Source organism: Hippocampus guttulatus, chromosome 6 (assembly GCF_054856545.1).
Source record: "Hippocampus guttulatus isolate MCC_2025c chromosome 6, RoL_Hgut_1.0, whole genome shotgun sequence".
Taxonomy (NCBI): domain Eukaryota; kingdom Metazoa; phylum Chordata; class Actinopteri; order Syngnathiformes; family Syngnathidae; genus Hippocampus; species Hippocampus guttulatus.
The window spans coordinates 14,697,312-14,714,777 of NC_141266.1; the positions used below are offsets into that span (position 1 = coordinate 14,697,312).

The 17,466-nt window shown below is 40.9% G+C and overlaps 1 protein-coding gene across 2 annotated transcripts in view; it reads left to right on the forward strand.

Moving 5' to 3' along the window:
• The first annotated feature begins 977 nt into the window (after positions 1–977).
• Positions 978–17,466, forward strand: part of hivep3b (HIVEP zinc finger 3b) — a 49,249-nt gene continuing 32,760 nt past the window's right edge. For both annotated transcript variants that reach the window (XM_086113315.1, XM_086113317.1), the window contains exon 1: positions 978–1,194. The gene's annotated coding sequence lies outside the window, so the exon portion shown is untranslated. The remainder of the gene's footprint in view (positions 1,195–17,466) is intronic.

A 17,466-nucleotide genomic window follows, 5' to 3' on the forward strand; every position in this document is an offset into this window, starting at 1 on the left:
CATTTAATGTATAATTCATCATTTTCCAAAGAAGAAATGGGTTCTTGGGTTCTCCAGGGTTAAAACTCTTCTTGCCCTCTTTATATCATCTGAAAACAATGTACGTACAGTGTGGGTCATTTTTGTTAGTCTTTGTTTTTTTTTTTTGTAGCATGTACAGCTCCTGGCAGACTAACGTCTCAGCATCCTTGTGTTTGCTGCAGGAGCTGTGTAAAACGCATGCAATTTGAATGAGATTCAGAGATTGCCAACCCTTTTGAAGTGAAAACTACTTATTGGGTACTGATTAATGCAAATGGCTACCATTTTAACACGCACCTCCGAAATAAATAAATAAAGGCTCAAATTACAGCAAATTGTGTGATTACGAATATATATTAATCAATGGGGAGAAGACACTGCTCATCCCCGCCATTTTTTAAATTAATTGAGGAGTATGAAAGGTACGTTTTAGCCACATGTGTAGGATTTTGCTCTCCTGAAAAACAACCCCAGCAAACAAACTGGTGAGATACTATACATGTGCAATTAAGTTACGGGGCATTTTTTTTCAACATCAAATCATCTGTCATCCATGTATCTCTAAGGAAAATATTGAAAGATCAGTTTGAATTGCTATATTGTGAATACAGGTCTCCGGGTGCTTTGGGGTCATCGTTTGAAGTACAGTACAGTATATATACATTTAAGACGATGATAAACATTTTTACTTATTATATATTTTTTAGATAGATGGATAGATGGGAACTCATACATTTACGCTTCACATGAACCTTCCAGCGGTAGAGAATGAAAACTAACAGTACAGTTTTTATCGGGGAGTGCTTCTCAATACATTTGCCAGTGGCTGCGCTGTTCTGTCATGAATATTCATGAGGTGGGCGGTAGGAAGCCGGCCCACTGGAGGAGACTGAGAGGGGGCGGTGCCGACCGGACCTGCGGTGCGGGGTGGTGCGGAGCAGTGGAGTGTGTTCTACGTGATGTTTTGTTGTGGCGGTCAGCTGAATGTGGACCGGCTGTCCGCTCTGACACCGCGGCGGGAAGCCCCCTAACCCCCCTCTACCCTCCCTCCCTCCCCAGGACCCACGGGCTCGGAGAGCGGCTCCATCCGGCGCATCACAATCCAGGAAATGCGGACCGCTGGTCCGTTCGCCACTAGATAAATGGCTGCAGCGCTCGTACAGTAGCAAACTGGTAAATATAAACCCGGCTAACGCGGTTTGTGTGTGGCTTTTGTTGTGAGTATGGCAGCGGTTTGTCACGGTGGGTGAAGTTAGTGACAGAATGACGTTGACGCTTCCACATGCGGGCAGTGACGTGAAGTTGGCTCGCTGGTTGCCTTGTACGCGAAACGCGATATAAAACATGAAATGATGATCGTGCTTTTTACGAGAACAGGCAAGGTGGGTACTCCACAGCAGTCGATTTAGAATTTTGGTGAGGCGATCCAAACTGCTTCCACCCTTATGTTTGCACCGTATTGGGGACCCCCCCCCCCCCCCTTTTCGCAATTGAATAATCCGAAATTGACCACTATGCATGCAGGATATATCTAAAATGTAAATCACTGAATTTATTTGTTGGGGACTACACCTACACATGGCACATTTCTACTGGATGACATCATACTTTAGCTTCCCAAATGATTGTGAGCTCGGTTTTACTCAACGCTACAGGTTTATTCTCGCTGGATTATGTTAATAGATTTGGCTGAGATGTGAGCCACGTGAGGGGCTCGCCTCGGTTTTACTCAACGCTACAGGTTTATTCTCGCTGGATTATGTTAATAGATTTGGCTGAGATGTGAGCCACGTGAGGGGCTCGCCTTTAAAACAAGAGCTCTTATTTGAGAGGAACATCTGTACAGATAACAGGTGGATTACTGATGGGGTCTCCTCAGGGCAGGTCAACTTTATTGTTTGCTGTAGTACAACTAATAAAGCAGCAATATTTATACATTCTGCCTGGCACAGTACACCACCGGTTAGTTACATGAAAACATACATTTGTTGTAGTGAATAAACTTTTTGGACTACCTGATAATAATTTTCCTGTAACATACCTCAGGATCTCTCATCAGAGAGTGGTTGTGAATCACTGCCCAAATAATTCTCCCAATTAAAGGGGGGAGTTTGCAGAAAGTACCGCACCTGACAAAGAACATCTTATCACAGACCGGAAGCGTGACAAATGAGGTGTCAATCATTTGCTTTAAACTCACGAGCACGCTGAGAGCAGGTCACCGGCATACCCTCATCGCCTCATGCTGGACAGATAGCTTGGGCTCTAGGAGCATTGCTTAAACTATTTGGGAATAACCGGGCATAAGCGTAGAAAGCAGAGCGAAGGAATCTCAGGCAGCTGAGAGATTTCAGAAACAATGCACAATTAGCAACATTTATGCATGACAGATATGTTCATCACATCTTTTTGATTGTCAATTTAATGTACACCCCCCCCCCCAAAAAAAAACTTCATACGAATGTCATTATGAATAAATCAAGCTACCAACGTAGCAGCCCTGGCTAACATCGGCTAGTCTACAGTGCTATTGCTAGCTTTGTATTGCTAAAGCTGGTATTTTGTTGAAGCTGGACAGCGTTACCCAATATCTATAGTTTGTTGTCCTACTAGTAGGGGGAATAAAATCCAAATTAGATTAAGGTCTAAAATCCAGTATATTTTAATCCCTCTAATACATCCATTATCCTATTAGTTAAAAAACTTTTTTTTTTGGAATATTTCGCAATTCATTATGTCATTTTTGCAGTTTCACTGACCCTAGCATAAGAGTTCACACTTCTGTGAATCAAGGTTACTGACTACTTTTCAAATGGCAGTTTGGGCCCAAAATGATTTTTACTGTTTTGAGGAATAAAATAATGCCACACTTTTGTGCACACTTGTCCAGTCACATTTTTCCAGTTGTTTTATCTTTATCTTTTAACTGAATATTTTATTTCGTTATTTTTTGGGATGGGTCAGTAATGCCAGGTATCGGTATTTCAAGGTATCAATTCTCAAAAGGCCGCCGATACCAGTAACCAATACCAGTCAATAGGCACACTTGTTTCATTTGGTTGCAGGTTTTTCTTGATTTAATGGAAGCACAACCAACACTTTTTCCCACATGTCTATAAGCAGCTACACATGCAGTCCCAAGCATTTTTGTGTAAACTCGAGCCCTTGAGGCTCTGCTGCGGCGTACCTCCTCAGCTCTGTTCTGTAAATGACTGCACAGAAATACAGTACAGTATCAGGCCACAGCGGTGAAGGGGGATGAGTGGAGAAAGGCCAATATGCAATTATTTCTTATTGAATCAGCACAAAGCAGCAGGCTCACGGTGCGTCGCTCTTGTCTGGATGGAGACCACTTGTGGTGCCGGCTGAAGAAAGGCGCTAACTCAGCAGGCGCCCAAGGAGTGGGCTGCTCTGTGTCCTTTTTTTTTTTTTTAATGGGGGGAGAAAATTGACATCATAATGCAGTAGATCCTCAAAACATCCAGGAGGTGCTGGAACCAATATCGGCATTTTTGGTTTCAGCATTGTCCACAGGAACATGGATATTTTTAAAAACAGATTTTTCGACAAGCTTTGGCTTTTGCCCACACACAAATTGGTGGCTGCAGTAGTTAAGTAAGGACTTAAGAATTGAAAATCACAGCCCAGTCCCTTCCTGTATGTTGGTTGACTTCACTTAGTTGTAAAGTAGTTGGGAAAACAAATGATTTTATGATTTTAGGAAATAATGGAAATATAAATACTGTTACATTTGTATTCCTTTTTAAAAAATGATCTTCTATTCGGATATACTGTAGCAAATAGTGAGTCTAGCGAGCATGGAATAATTTTATAAACATATTTGTGCCGTCCTGAACCATGTTTGGTCCTGGTCATGTTTGCTTCACGGACATTTTTTTGCAGACGCATGTTCTTAGTCAGTGCCATGGCTGCCAGTGAGCAATACTGAGATAGAAAAAAGATGGCCCAGGTTTGTGGTCGCTTTAAATTAAAATAGGACGAAAATAAAGTTATGTGTAATTACTGCAAAGCGGAGCTGTGGTAGCTTGAGAGAAAATGGCCACGCGAGAATCATTCGCTAATGTAATATATCCTACCATTGCTAGTTAGAATGTACTCTATGGGGTTTGTACACTACACTCAGCTTTATATTAATTTGACAAATGACGCTTGTGTGAGTGCCCCTCTTTCATTCCTTCACAAAGCGCAATTCACGGTGTGATACTTTTTCAGTAAACTAGCACTGGACAAGCAAAAGCCTTTTCAATGTGCGTCCCATCACTACTTTACTGGAACAAAGCATCTTCCACTAAACTTGGGTCTGCGCGAGCTGAAGCCTCTCCAGCTAACTTATCTTAGCATAGCTTGCTCCTTCCGTCTCTTATCAGCGCATCACTAAGCAGTGATCGTTTATGAGTGTGAAGTCATGTAATTAGCTGTGGGAAATTTTTCGGAAAAAAATAAATAAGGAGCAGGCGAATGTGATAGTCGTGGCAATGAAATGCTCCTCCCGTCCACTGCCAGCGTGCCATCGGAGCAGCCAGGCAAAAAGTACTCTATCGTTACAGGTAAAGACACTTTAAAATAGACACCTACTTGTAAGAGTAGAAGAACTGATTGTGCCGAGTAAAAAAAGAAAAGAATGCTACGATAGCTAATGATAGCAACTGAAAAATACACCTCAGTCATATCTGCTTTTTCAGAGCAGATGGAATGTTTTGAAATTCCAAGAAACAGGTACTGTAGTTTTTCGGCTGGCACAAGGCACAATACACCAAGGATCATTCTTGTAGCTGACCACAATCAAACAATTCTGCAAAATATATATGAAGGACATTTATGACATTAAGTACTAGTATTAAGTATCTAGCATACTCGGCCAATGAATTTGTTCAGACACAATGAAAGTGAAAACACACCGCACTAATATTACGAGAGACTTGAGTCAGTGTGTGCGCGGCCAGTCTGCGTGTGTTCTTCCATGCCTCCCACTGGCGCAACACTTAAGATGGAAAAGGGCACTTTTCTGCCAATTAACACAGCAACACTCAATGTGCACTCAATTCCTTCTTTCACCTGGCATCCGCTCACTCATCCACCACGCTGACTCAGCCTTGCAGGTGGCAACGTGTTGATATAAGCCCACCCGATGCCAACGCTAGAGAGGCCGTGTGGAGTTGCTGCCCCTTCAGACCTATCCTTCTCCGACAGAAAACATGCTATGATAACCGCTGATGGAAAGATCAGGAGCTAATGCGCATTTTTTTTTCTTGACATGGAGATGGGTTAATGTCATTTCTTCCCCCCGGGTGTGAAACAGATGGCGTCGTGTCTGTGATACTGAAGAAAAAAGTGAGCATGAGTGTTCAGTAACGGTCTGGCCTGCTTGACAGATTACTCAAAGGACTGAATGCTTGCGTGTGTGAGCATGCAAGACATTTTCGTTTTCTTTAGGACAACAAGCAACAACTGTGACAGTGGTTTGCTTCAAGAAAAATCTTTTCATGTACAGTATGTCCAAGGGACGGGTTTATAACTTCTCATTCAACTATGGATTAAATCAATTCATATTAAGTGTACAGTATAGGGCTAGGCAATTAATTGTTATACAATTGGGCTTTTGATTTTGGATTTTCGCAGTCATAAAAACAAATAATCGAAGGAAAATGATTAATGTACCGAAAGGTGCAGTGAGTTTATGCAAGTTCCTATGCTGTGAATGCACCCTGAACGCACCGCACCGTGTTGCTTGCAACAAGCATATGGCCTATTGAATTGAATTGAATATCACTTTACAGTATTGTCAAATATGCTGTATCAACTAGCATGCTCGAAACTGTTCATTGACACCCTCGTTGAAAGTTGAGGTTCGGGAGTGGAATAAGTGATACATTTTAACATCAATGAATAATTAAATGCGTTATCCAATCATGATTATAGTATTAATCAAAATGATCATGATTCTTTTTTTTTTCCAAAATCGCCCAGCCCTGAAATAAAATAATAATGTTTGATGTTGATGCTGAAATGCTGAAATGTTGACTTGAACCAGTCAACCAGTTCCACATTGAATTTAGATCAACACAGTTTTTATGTTACGTTATGCGATGTGTACTTGTGTGTTTTTTTGAGTGATTAGAGACCCCCCCCCCCCCAACCCCCTTGGATACAGTCATTATTTAGTTAGAGCTATTGTCATATTTGAATCACATTTCCAACAAAGTCTGTCACTTTGGCCCACATACAGTATACATTAAGTCCGACATTTGCATGATCGGGGTCAGTGTGTGCTTGTCCTGACCTCATGTTAACCTCTAACAATTGAAATGGGGACATGACTATACATTATATGTGCTAGTGTGGCTTCCTCATATATGCCAGCCTGATTTATGTAATCTTGTGTGGACAAGCAGATAGGCAGCGCGGACTGCGCTTAAAGAGGACTGGCAGGAGTGACTCATTGAGAAGTCCCTTCATGAGGGTTAATCATTACCTGCATCTGTGCTGTTGCAAACTTGAGGGTTGACTTTTGTCCATTGCTCCAAATAAGTTGATCAGACAGTGTGATGTTATGGCTCTGAGTGTCTTGGTATTTTCGCCAACACACAATGTGTCTGCTTCTTCTCCATACAGCTGATGTTATAATCTCCCCTGTGTATCAACAGTGGGTTTATTTTGTGCGTGTTGACTTTCCACAGTGGCGAGTGTTGTGTAATAGCGTGATTGTATGCTTTTGTGCCTGTACACCACAAGTATGTAAGAGAAGGGCTTGGTCAGAATTTCATTGTTGTAAGTGGGGAGGACGTGATCATGGAAGACACAGTACACTGTGTGGACAAACGTATTTGGACACATGGCCAGTACATACATATTCACAAAGTGGAAATGGGAGGGGTTTTTTAAAATCATACTACAATCTGAACATGCTTTGTAAATTCATCCTAGCAACTATTTTTTGGGCTTTCGTGTCGTTTCTCATTATAATAATTAATAAATAATGATTAATATAGGCAGCGCGTTGATCGAATGGTGAGCACGTTTGCCTCACACTACAGAGGTGTAGGGTTCGATTCCGGCTCCAGCCTTCCTGTGTGGAGTTTGCATGTTCTCCCCGTACCTGCGTGGGTTTTCTCCGGGTACTCCGGTTTCCTCCCCCATTCCAAAAAACATGAATGGCAGGTTAATGGAGCACCCTAAATTGTCCCTTGGTGTGATTATGAGCGCGAAAGGTTGTTCGTCTGTGTTTGGCTTGTGATTGGCTGGCAACGAGTTCAGGTTGTACCCAGCCTACTGCCCGATGACAGCTGGGATAGGCTCCAGCACACCTGTGACCCTCGTGAGGATAAGCGGATTAGAAAATGGATGATGGATGGATCATTAATAAATCTATTATGTCTTATGTTGAACAAAGCGGGTCACATTTTGAAAACCACAGCTCTCTCAACCCTTAATTAATTGTGCTTCCGCGTTTAAGTCCATGTTTTGTAGCTTAACAGTGATGAAATTCTGAAGTGAACAGAGTAGTAAAATATTCTCCCATGGAGAGTCTGTGATGAGAAATGAAGATGCACGCTGGTATGTCTGTGTGTATTGATAAGTGATGCAGCCGAGGGATTGCATTTCACCACTCGCTTGATGGATCTCTTCCAAATACTGTTTTCTCTGCTTTGTTACATCAGGTTTGCAACCACACTTACACTAATTGCAGCTGATAATGCATATAGATGAGTGAATGTGGGAGTGTGGGAGATGCGGCACCCGCACTCACCTCTTTCTTTGTCTCAGCATATACTTTAAGACGTCCCCACAGGAACAAGACCTGAGGATTGCAGGGGGATTTATTGTATGCGGGAATCTAAGAGGGGGCTTTTGGGAAAGTCCTTCCAGGCCTGGTGTGCTTTTGATGAGCACATCTCGCTCATATCACCCAAAATTCCCCTCTCGGCTTGTGACTAAGGCGCAGTGATTCTTAGCTTGGGGATGTCAGAGCAGGATTCTTGTAACAGTTATTTTGTCTTTGCTGGTTTCATTAGGGATGGGAATTCCCTTGTTCAACTATGGTAAAAAATGTTTTTTTAAAATTTGCATTACTTATGGCATGTGACACTGAACTTCTGTTTCCACTCCAGTATCAGATGGAACAGAATACTGCCTCCTGAAAAAGTCCTGTTGGGGGTGTAACGAGTCCTCAAGTAATTAGCGTAAAAGGAAAAAATATATAGATTTTTTTTTTTTGCCTCGGGTACCCACTTGATTGGTGAGCACCGTCGGAAAGACAAGACAAGTCAATTGTTCCTGGCATACATGTCAAGATGGTAAGAAGACAATTTCAAAATAAATTGTCCCAAATACCTTAATACACAGACATCAGTGACTTTTTATGCCTTTATTTTGAAGTTGTTCATCTTTCCGGCTGGAGGCTTGATAGGTGGAGCCAAGTTTACATTGCTCACACAAACTTATGCCGCCAACATCAACATGTCATCCTGAAACAATTTTCAATTGCTAATTAAGGAAGCTAAAAAAAAAGTTAATTCATTACATTGACATTGTCTTATATGGCTGTATGGATAGTAGCGAACTGCTAGCCACTTAGCAATTGCCCGATATAGATTGGTATGACTTCTTTTCGAATGGCAGTTTGGGCCCAAAATCTTTTTTACTGTTTTGAGAGAATAAAATAAAGTTTGCTGCTTTGTACGGTTTTAATTTAAGAAAAACAAAAGTTCTAAAAATAAAAAACAATTGGTCATTCATTAAGTGAAATCTTTTTTTTTCTGTTGTGGATTCTTAATTTCTTGAACCAAAAACAAACGGATATATTTTTATTCTGTCCAAGCACTTGATTATTGAATATATTTTTTAGTAGGATATCAGAGTACGAAAATATTCGATAGATGCAACTTTCAGGTCTGCTTTGATGTTACTCAACTTCCCATAGCTGACATCATGCTGTCCTTCTTTTGACAGCGAAATGATTGACGCTGAATCAACAGCTCCTGTGCTGGTTGCCACCTCATTTCCTTTAAGACAATGAACGATAAATTCCACAAAAAGAATTCTTAACTAATCTGTTCCTTTGTGTCCAGTCTCTCTCTGTCCCGGCCGGGGTTGCTGTGAAATGAAAGGTCATAGCTCAGTGTTTGGGTCATACATGTAATTTCACGTAACATGAAATAATCCAGATATAAAATGTGCAAAAGACATTAGGAAACCCATTAGGAGTCTGGCATGTGAGGTGTGATTGTGGATGGCCTGCATGTATTTGTTCCATACTGCAGTGTCTTTTGTTGGCAAGCTTTGCCTTACTTTGTCAGTTCAGGTCATTTAAAGAACGCCTCATTTTAGAAGCTGTTAATTATGCACAAGCGTGGTTGACCGTCACTCGGTAAGGTTGCTTACTTTTCACCCTACCAAAGGTCAAAACCCATTAGATTCCCTTCAGATGTTTCATTTTTCTTGTGGTCTCGTGATTCTTGTGAAACTGGGCAGATTTTCCCAGATATACAGTAAGTCCTTTCATGAAACATGGTGTTCTTTTCCATTTGATGTCACTTCACACCATGAGACGTATTTACTGTACTACATCTGTTTATGTACACTTCACAGGTATGGCCCGACATGTTTATATACATTAAATGCATATGATGTTTTTGCTGATGCGTCCATATTGCTACCCCAAAGTGAGGGCGGCTTTTTCAGGTAATTGAAGGTCAATATTTGCCCGTGTGTGCCCTCAGACAACTTTCCTGGCTTGGTCTAGACAGAACACAGGCTCCCTCTGTGCTTCAGTAAAATCAGGCAGCCTGTCATATTCTTGGTCTTGCTTTGCCAGACTGATCTGACTTCCCTGAGTTTACACCATGAAAAAGCAGTGGTTATCCCCACATATGGAAGCTCCCTTTTTTTTTTAACATCCACAAAAGGGATTAAAGTTTAAAAAAACACACATCGGATCACTCACAGAAGCTATGCATGTGGCTAATTAAATTCAACTGGCGTAACGGTTTCACTGTAGCATTAGGATATTATTTATTAGTTAGAAGAAATATGTAAACTGGTATTTCTCAAAAAAAAAGAAAAAGGTCTTATTTCAGTGCTAGTCATCCGTCGAGCTTTTCAAATGTGAGCATGTGCAAGTGTCCATCTAAATGTACCGCACAGACTGTTGCAATTAATGAAACAGACAAATGACCGGAGTCAGCCTACGGTTTGCAATTTAACTCATTTCGTCTGTCTTTGTTTCAATTATATTGCTGTGTTCATTCTTTTGATTTAGAAAATGATGGCTGTCCTATTGGCTTGATCACAATTGTAAGTGTACAGGAGTAACGCGATTTATAAATGACTTGACTTATGGGTCTGTTGAGATATGACCCGTTGCTGAGATGAGTTTTGTGTCTTGAATTGGAATAAAAAATGTCTATTACGACTGCTCAATGGTGGCATCGAACTTCACAACAATCAAAGGTTTGTCAGATGGTGAACAAATGGGGCTAAGTGTTCACTTTAAGTTGTTTATTCCCGCACCGACTTTAGGTTTCCTGAAAAACTAAACATAATACAAAGAGAATTAGAAATTTTGTATTACCATGACACCCAAAATTTGTCTGGAGAGGAGCCGCTAGCGTAACGCTAGCACCCAATCCAAAACGCTGATTGGCTAACAAAACTAGCATTGATGTTGCGGTGTTATAACCCTTGAAGCAATGTATATTTAAACACAATTGGTGCAGCAATGTTGACTACTAACTAATATCACTGAGCAGTTGTGACCGTCTTTGTCTTTATTTGGGTAGACATGTATTATACATTCATCTGCTGGCGAAGGCGTGCCCAAAAGAAACCACTCAAGAAATTAATAAAATCATGAAATATCAACTGGTGATACTTTTCATTCTATTTAGTTAGTTAGTTGTGTTTTGACTCTATGTTTCAGTTTTCAGTTTTACTTTCAAATTTGCACGACATCACTCATGCCCTGAACTACTGGGAAGGATCCTGGGGGTAATTTTTTTGTGCTTGATGCGATTTCAAAGTGGATTTGTGTGGATTCCAGATCTGTTGTCTTGCAAAGGCTACTAATTGCTAGGTCAACAGCCAAACAAAGGGCTTTACCTCTGTGTCACTTGATGGTAAAATTCAACAACAGCACGCAGCAGTGAATCATTGTAACATCAGTGAGTAATCCTCTGTCACATTGGTCACACTCTTCTGGCGGAATAACCTCTGAAGATGAATCAGGTGCAGGTCCTGAGCATGAGTTTCTTTATGAGTAGTCAGCAAGTTGGCCATCCGTTGTCCCATCTACCACGCTGATTACAGAAGCGTTTATCAGTGGCGTGAAGACACAATATTGCCCCCCCCACCTCATCCCTCCCCCAGCAATCCTCCTCCTCCTCCTCCTCCTCCTCCTCTCTCTTACCAGAGCGAAACCCCAGAGTTGCTGACACAGACTCACCCATTGTGTAATTGAGAAAATAAACAGATGATGGGGGGGCAAAAAAGCATGTGGTGCCCGTCATAGGACTATGTGTTTATCCTTGGCTGTGGGACATCCAAGTCAGTTTTCATCACCATTAGGAGAGCGAGGATGGATGAGGTGGGAGAGATTGTAGCTGAGTGGGTGGCTGGAGAGAGTGGGCAAATATTTGAGGCTAACTTCAACATATCTTTCTGTCCGTGTATATTTTCTACACTAACTTTCTATAAACGGGTGATATGTTTTAAATTATCTTTGGTTATGATTTTTTTTTTAATCGAGCTTTATAGATCATATATTTGTATCGATGAAGTTATGTTGTTTAATTAAATTTAATTAAAAATGGGGTTGGAATGGATTTTACTGTTTGGAGGCATCCAAGGGAAGAGTGCAAATAATTCTAGTTTGCTAAACAGTCTGTTCTTAGAATTTAAGAAACGTCACTGCGGCTGGACTAACACTGATGACTGGGCTGTGGTAGTATTAATTGTTGTCTTTGTTTGATTCAATTTGTTCATTTATCAAGACAGAACCTGTAGTCACTGACGCTTAAGCAATTTCAACTTTAAAATCTGTATTCAAGCGTGGTAAGCATTTGGCTACCACGTCTGCCTTCAAAGGCAGAAGAGACTTCAAATTGCCCTTATTTCTGAATGTATGAATTGGTTGTTTGTCAACATATGCCCTATAAATGGCTTGCGCCCAGTCCAGCATGCACCCTGCTTTTCGCCCAAAGTCAGATGGTATCGGATCCAGCTCAGCTTTGATTTTGGACTAGAGAAGCATTTGAAAATTGATGGATGAATGTTCTATGTTGGAATGTCCTTTCATAGGCACATAAGCAGGATTCTTGTGTAACAAAGATTACTATATTAAAAACTCATTCACTGCCTGCCCAGGTACAATAATAGACCTTTGACTTCTATAGGATGTCATGTAAAAACATTGAATTACATTTTGCAAGTGGATTTTTTACATTTCTGGGAAGAAGTCAAATAAGGAAAGGAAGATGTGCTTCAATTTAAGGTGTTTTCACTTATGTAAGCTTGCCATCCTCAACAACCAGCAGTCAGCAGTCCTGTTGTTTGCACCCAGGTAGTCCCAGAGTTTTGCACTGTCAGCAACAAGAAGGAGCAACCCCAGCTAGGTCACCGCAGAATTTGAATATTCATCACTTGTGCTTGTGCCATGGTTGTCCTCCGAGGAAACATTTGCCCTGGTCGTTTGCCATAGATGAGAAATAAAGGCATCCTGGTTTTATCTTTGGATGAATTTGACTCGGACAAAAGCATCCACAGGGAAATTAGGATCTTCCTGACTGTTAGCGTGTGGCCAGCATTGGAGGGTTCAGCTCCCTCGTGTCTCTTGGATGTTGTCTCAGCCTTACAGTCTCCTAACTAGGTGCTATCTATGTAGCTAATGGGCATTCTTTGAGAATACACCATCTGAAGCAGCAGAGCTGGTTTTCCACTGACTGCCACTGAGTAAGTGTCCATTACTGCAGGAGTGCCTAAATTACACAGAAGAGGGAGATGAAGAGAAACAGGCCTACAAGTAAAAGCTACTGAGTTGGAAGAGGTGCGTTGTGGGTTTAATAGGTTTCCACATCAATCTTCTTTGTAAGCATGTGAGAAAGTTGCCCCTATCTGCAAAGTGGTTTGAGGAGTCAGTACAGAGTGAGGAGAAATTCAAGGAGAGCTGTTGGTCCAGTGTTAGGTCTCTTGCTGACTGTCAGAACTGAAAACGTTGCCCAAAGCAAAATCACAGACCTAACTGTCATCATCTGTGGTGTCCCTCAGGGTTGGGTGCTGGGCTCCACCTTCTTCATCCTTTATCTGCTCCTCCTGGGCAACCTTACTAGCAGATATGGGGTTACCAATCACTATTATGTGATCTAGACACACCTCTCCATAAGGACAACAACCACCTCTTCTACCCACTTGCCAACATTTAAAGTTTAGACAAAAATGACGCTGGTAGGCACACCAGGAGAAAACGAGACAAAGCAAAATTGCTTACAGAAGAAATGAAATAGCTTGTCAACAAAGGACAAGATGACCCAATCGCGAAAATACCAAAACTGAGATAATAATTAACACAATCAAACTACTTACAGAAAAGCGGAGAATCAAGAACGGAGAACGAGAGTACAGAGCAATATCGATGAGAGCATCTAGAAAACTGCACTTGAACAAATGGCATGAGCAAGGCAAATGATCCGACAGCCAGTTGTCGACCCGGATGTCCTTAAATAGTCCATGTTCAAATGAGTAACAGGTGCGCAGCAGGAAAGACCGAAACACCTCCGCCACCTACTGGAGACTAAACAGAACGGAATTATGACAGCTGTTGGTGCCATTTATGAGACAAGAGGGCAGGTTTTTCTTGAACATTTTGTTTTGTTTGTTTCACAAGTGCAGCCACATTTTTTATAGGAGCTGCACTTTTCTATGCTGAAAATATCTTGTGCTAATGTTCCGTCCCGCCAACCTTTGTAATTCACACTTTATTGCTTTTCTGTGCAACAGCAGTGTGATCAGATTATCCTCAGAGTGTGTGTGTGTGTGTGTGTGTGTGTGTGTGTGTGTGTGTGTGTGTATGGTTTTTTTCACAGCGTGCGTCGTGTTGCATTGCTTTCTGCACTGTCATCTCCACAGACGAGATGGTGCTGTCAAACATGCCTTTATGACTATTCACATATGTGCCTCTCCTCAGAAGCAACATTGGAATTCAAGTAGGAGGGTGGCTATTTATGTATCCAACACGAGTCATCTTTTAAGTATTCCCACTTTGACTGTCAGTCAGTTTTGGCTGCGCATGCCTACAAATGACTTCACTGTGTTTGGTTAGGTTTTCGGTACTGTCCTGTCGGAAATATTTAGCAATTATTCAATGAGGTTTTTCTTATGCGACAGTCAGACCAAATGCTTTGCGCAGCGTTTCTGGCGATGCCCATATATTGTCAATGAAGTTCGCGTGATCAAGTGTACGAGTGGCGTGCTTGAAGCAAAAATTTTGCTTGGTGAATTGGGAGCAAGGAAGTTTGAATATCTTATAAATGGACTGAGTTGTGAAAGTACCCTGAATGCACAATGTTATTTGGGCAGCAAGGGTATGACGCATATGTGATTCCGCCCTCCCTAAGCATGCCTCAATTTATGACAACCCAGTCTGAGATTACTGTAAAAATTAAAACAACAAAAAAAAGTACGCACACACATTGTATATTTAAGTCCAAGACATGATTCATGTTAAAAACATCGCCATTTCTAATGTGAAAGCCACTGTAAAACCCCAATTGACATGCTAACAAAAAAAATTAGGTATTGAATCCCCATGAGCGATATTCCTTCAAATAATCCATATTCACACATAATGACATAACAATATTGTAAGGCACATCTTGTTTTGAATATATGAAAAACTTATAGTACATATTAGTAGGGGTCAATCGCTTCCTATACTTCTCATCTCATCGTGTTTACTCCATGGATTTCGTTTTAGTATATTCCTATTTTACTTTGTTACTCATTTCCTTTCGGATTATTATTTCAAGTTATATTTAAAATTGTTTTTTTTTGAGGATTCTAGGAATATTAATGTCAGACCAATATACAATTCCACAGGTCCCAGATTAGCCCAGTAAACCAAGATTTGTGAAAATAAAACTAGAACAGCAAAATAAAATAAAAAATATTTGATGAAGAGATATGGATTTATAATGCCCAAGCTTCTCCTTTTCGTCTTCACGCATAACAACTATACTTTTAAATGTCCACTGATGTGCTTTTTTTTTTAAAACTGAAAAAGACTGAGGTTGGAAAAAGTCAAAGTGGATGTTTTAAAAGTGGCAGTTATTTTCATGCAAGTACTGAAAATGCATGTGCTGTTTGCTAAGTGTTTTGTGTTGGCGCGTATGAATGAGGAACCCAAAACAACAATGGTGGACCACAAGGCTTTTCGAGTTTGAAAAAAACAAAACAAATCAAATCAAACCCCGAAAAACCCTCCAGCAAAGTATATGTTTATGGTACCAATACTGTATATAGCAGTTTTTTTGAAGCTCATAGGATTCTCTTGTTGTAGTGTTAAAACTTCATATTCAACTTAATATTTTGAGCAGGTGATTTACAGTAAATGTTTCGCGTAAGCTAGTCTGACATAAGTCGTCAAAAATGAGCAGCTAAATTGTGTTTGTTTTTTTAAATAAAAATTCATTGTCAAAATAGCAATGCAAAACTTTAATTACATCATGTGCTTTGCGGAAGCACGTTGCATGATCTTGCTGCACTTCATTGCAAGCCGAGACGAACATAAACACCACATTATATGTTCATTTGCTTGGACAAAGACATTCCAGACAAGATTACTTTAACATTTGAAAACATTAAAACACAACCTTACAACTTGCAATTATGGTTTTGTCGAGTTTATTGTTATGAAATATTTTGCTGTATAACAGTTTTTATTGTTTCTGGGGGGGGGGGGGGGGGAATATGGAATTGGACGAAAAGACAAACCAACGAAATGTGTTCAATACCCCAGCAGGACAAGCAGCCAACTACTGGCATGGCAACCATATTGTAGGTCCATAAGAAGGGGGATCTTTTTGTCTCTGTACATGAAATTATTTTGGTTTTTAGTTGCTCATTTAAACATACTCTCACTGCTCTTCCATTTTGCGTGGCCGCATTTCAATTTACATTAAGGTAATGGACTTACAGGAAATATTTTTGCTTGCACTGTTTGTTTTAGATTTAGACTTTATTGACACGTACGAGGACATCTCTTTCCATAAACAGCAAAAGGCTTTAATGGCAACCCACTGATATTTGCCAGACCACAATGAGCAAAGTTAAAACTGCTGGCAGGAAGAAGTGGGTTTATTTGCTTGTACTGTATATTGAACTGTTTGTGTTTCAGCTGGGTATCAGTGTAAGACCCCACATATTAATATATGCGTAAGACTCTTAGTATGTGAATGTAACATCCAGATAGTGTTCTCTGTGAGTCTCGGCAGGATTCTGATGTGCATGTATTTGTAAGCCTGCCCTTAACTGTATCGTGGTCACTTTTTGGGGGTTATTTCCCATATATGTGTGTGTGTGTGTGTATACAGTATATTTATATATATATATATATATATATATAGAGAGAGAATGAGAGAGCGAGAGAGCGGTGCGGTGCGGTGCAGTAGTCCACTGGTTAGCACGTCTCACAGTGAAGAGATGCAGCCTTCCTTTGTGGAGTTTGCATGTTCTGTCCATGCCTGCGTGGGTTTTCTCCGGTTTCCTCCCAAATTGCCAAAACATGCATGGCAGGTTAATGGAACACTCTAAATTGTCCCTAGGTGTGTTTTGTCCGCTTTATCCGCACGAGGCTCGCGGGCGTGCTGCGGCCTATCCCAGCTGTCTTCGGGCAGCAGGCGGGGTACACCCTGAACTGGTTGCCAGCTAACCACAGTGCACACAAAGAGGAACAACCATATACTTAAATTTCACCCTAACAATACAAGGCAGAATTGCTTCCGTTATTGTTGTTTACCAAAACCCTGGACAATCAAAAAATGTCAATGTCAAAAAAATTGGGCAAATTAAAAACAGCTTGACTTCCCCGTGACACCACTTTATTTTGTCTAAGTGCACTCTGTGACTTGGTGTAAGCTAGTAGGAACCAAATTCATGTTGTGAATGGCCAACAGACAGTACTTACGTTGCTCCGTATTTTTGATGATCCGATAGCCACTGCACTCTATTCGCGCAGCGCTGCTGCTGTCAGTCAATAGCCTTGAGTGATCCCCTGTGCGACACCCTCTAGTAAATATTACTATAGACAACATTTACAGTACATAGAAATGGATCCTACCTTGAGTCGAACATACAAGTACAGTAGATCAATGCCGCAGCCGTATGCTATGTGGCAAAGAGAAGCGATCTCTCTCTAAAGTTGCATCGTTCACATAC